Below are 3,341 nucleotides of genomic sequence, written 5' to 3' on the forward strand. Positions count from 1 at the left end.
ACCTTAAGTATCGCGGCTGTATAGGAGCAAATTATTTTGTAGAAGATTCTTCGTGCGAAGATCATGGAATCAAATATGGGACACTTGGACTTTGATATGAATTTCTATTAAGTTTTCTCTGCAGTGCAAATTATAAATCTAAAGCTAATATTTTTCCCAATGTGTACAACAAATTCTTTATCTCTAGCATGGCCTCTTAAATAATGAAATCTTCTTAAAAATGAAAAAACAAAACAAAAACATCTACTTAAAGTAGACCTTTCCCTGGTGTTTTTAAAATGGATTCCAAAAGTGGTATTCTCTTATCGCACTGAGAAATCTAGTGCAGTGATAGGTGAATATCACAATTGGCATCCTTAACTTTTTATTTCTGCTCATGAAGGGTTAATCATGGTTGTCTATATAGTAATCACTTTGAAATGTGTTCAGATACAGCAGTTTCAGGTGTAATCATCAGAGCTGGTTAGTCAGGCATTCCAGATAGTGGTTCTTTTCAGAACCTTTTTTAAAGGGTTGGTTAACTACCTCAGTAGCAGAGGATTGAACTATACCCTATCTGTACTGTACATAGAAAATTTTTGTAGATAAAATCAAGGCTTGTTTAATTATGACATGAGGGTAAAATGTATACCAAATGTAACATTCTTAGTTGCCTTTAATTTCAGAGGCTTTGTAAAAGAATCCCTCCTGTTCATCATAACAGGCCTTGTTTTTGTCGTATTTTGTGGCTGAAAAAGCAGCCTTGCTTCTTCAGATATTGTAGTTATTTGGATGTATAATAGTTTAGCAAGATGTTACTTTTTGTAAGACATCAAATGTTAAAAAAGTGCATCAGCAACTTGTACTAAATACTGCAGTGTCCCTTTATAAAAGGTCAGACTAAAACTGACAACTGTACAGTGAAGCCTGACATTTGGATATTTTGAAGTTTTTCATAAATCATAGAAGATAGTATATGGCTGTAGTTTAGCTTTTTAGGTAAAGGTATGTTTTCTCATTAGTGCATTTCTTATTGCTGATTGCTGTAAAAACAAGCAGATCAGCTTTCCATTTTCTCTTTATGCAGATCATGATAACCTGTAGAGTAGAATACAATCATTTGTGCTATGTTTTAATTTTCTAAAGCACCTTGATGACAGTGAGTGTTAAGTGGTGAAGCATCCTCTATTGAATCACCCTTCCAAAAAGTTCTGTCAAGTCTAAATATGCATAGGTAAGATAAATAAAACTATGATTTAATATGGGCCTGGCAGAAAGAGCTTCCCTTATACCCTTCCCAAAGGGATACTGCAGTTGTTACATACCCGTAGGCACCACAATAAGAACTGAGACACCGAATTAAGGTTTTATACACACCAGTTCCCCAGTAAATGAAAAAATTAACAAAAAATAGATGTCATATGTTAAATGCTCATTGCAAACAATCATTTTGCATTCCTGCAAATAAAATTGTTTTATACTGTAAGCTGGAGGCAAGTGTAACTTATTTTTGTAATAAAGTTTTTATTTTTTTTATGTGTCATTAATATAAATGTGTGTTAGTGCAGAAATCTTCTGGTTTAAAAACTCGTGCGCACACATTTCAGTATGTTTACTTGTATTTACATTTTTTAGAATAGTGGTTTCCAGTAGTCTGTCTCTCACATTAATTGAATTTTTGTTACCTTAATAAATCATTTTAGTATATTGTATGTCAATTACTGGGATAGCTGGGACATAAAGTGTAATTTAAAATTTGTCAAGTATTCATGGGAATATATAAATGTGCCTTGCTAGATAAGAAGAAACTAAGTGGCTGGATGGTAAAAAGTCACTGCTTAATGAGACACCTGCTGCCACAGTTTCATATACTGCCCATGGTAAAGTTCTACTTTCCATATTTGAGTAAGAAACATGAGTGTTGCATCAGCTTCTGAAATCTTAAACTTGATAGGATGAGGCTTATGGAACGTAGGTTTGCTAAATGTAGCCTTAAATACAACTTTGATTATATTGTAATCCTTGGTGCTGGCAGTCCCAGTGCCAAGGAGGTTTAAATGCTCCCTTCAATGAGGCTGTTGTGCCAACTGGCATCTTTACTGTCATAGTCTTATGAAGAACACTGTCAAGGTGTTTATGCCAAATTTGATCTGATATCTAATGGAGGTGTAGGAAGAGGGAGAAACCTTCTGACTAAATCTTCCACATTTCTCCCATTGCTGGAAAACAAACTTCTTGTAGGCTTTCAAGCGTCACTAATCTTGGCTTGGGGAAGAAGGGAAATTAAAAAATTGGCGTTTTTCAGAATTGTGTACTCAGTCAATGCAAATGCAAAATGAAATTTGACAATATGCAAGATAAAATTGAGGTCAGATGGTCCTCAATTTCAGCTGTAAAAATTGTTGGGTTGTGGGGGGTGCATGTTAAAATTGACTGGAAGTGGTCTGTATAGTTTGTAAAGCAATGGTGAGTAATAAGTACCAGAATCTTGACAGTGTTCTTAAATAATGATGAATTCAAGCCATTATGACTTTTACAATTAAATATTATTTGCACTGTTCTGACATTGGTGCAGTTTTTTTAGCATTATAATGAAAAAGCGACAGTAAAATGCATGTGGAAACTTGTATTGTGAAAAACGATATTTTAAAAAGAAATGTTAACATTGAAAATTTTAAAACAATATGTGAAGGGAATAAGCTTTCACAATTAGAAACTAAAGGTGCTGAATCATGATTTTAGATTATCTTTGACTGGTCACTTTAGGTGTTGATGTTACAGACTACATCAAGCTTTAGTGAAGTTATTGGGACATGATGCTTATATGGATATCATACATTATATTGGCATGGTAACACAGATTTACTGTTACGTTGTAGCAGAAATTCTGGTGGTATTCAGTTCTGTGCCAGCTTATACTAATGAGTCTACATATGTTCCAGGACTGATGAAGATAGTTTATGCTAGTTATTACTATAACTTATTTCTTCTCTTTAAGATACAATTTCCCATGAACTTGTGTTGACATAATTATTCCCAGTTTTGCATAGAATGCCATTCAGCGTAAGTGAAGCTGATAGCAATATTTCTGGTGAGGACTGGAGAAAATAAATAAGCAGGGGCATGTACATTTGATAGACCTTTTTATACAAAGTGACTTGAGCTGACAACTAGTTCAGTTGCTGAAAAGAGAAGAAAACAGAAGTGCCTTAAAGGCATTGTGAAATTCCCTTTTGTCTATAAACAAAGATAATTCCTTTGGAAAGCTTCAAAAAGCTTTTCTGTATATTTTACATTCCCTGTACATATGCTTCTCATATTCAGTTATGTTATATGAAGTAGATTGGAGAGGTAGTTGTAAA

At 33.9% G+C, this 3,341-nt stretch overlaps 1 protein-coding gene across 6 annotated transcripts in view; it reads left to right on the forward strand.

Annotated features, from left to right (window-relative positions):
* SYNCRIP (synaptotagmin binding cytoplasmic RNA interacting protein) overlaps positions 1-2,539 on the forward strand; it is a 19,985-nt gene extending 17,446 nt beyond the window's left edge. For all 6 annotated transcript variants that reach the window (XM_028722906.2, XM_028722908.2, XM_028722909.2 and 3 more), the window contains exon 11: positions 1-2,539. This exon is cut by the window's left edge. The gene's annotated coding sequence lies outside the window, so the exon portion shown is untranslated.
* Positions 2,540-3,341: the final 802 nt, after the last annotated feature.

The sequence above is a fragment of the Podarcis muralis genome, chromosome 3 (genome assembly GCF_964188315.1).
Source record: "Podarcis muralis chromosome 3, rPodMur119.hap1.1, whole genome shotgun sequence".
Taxonomy (NCBI): Eukaryota; Metazoa; Chordata; class Lepidosauria; order Squamata; family Lacertidae; genus Podarcis; species Podarcis muralis.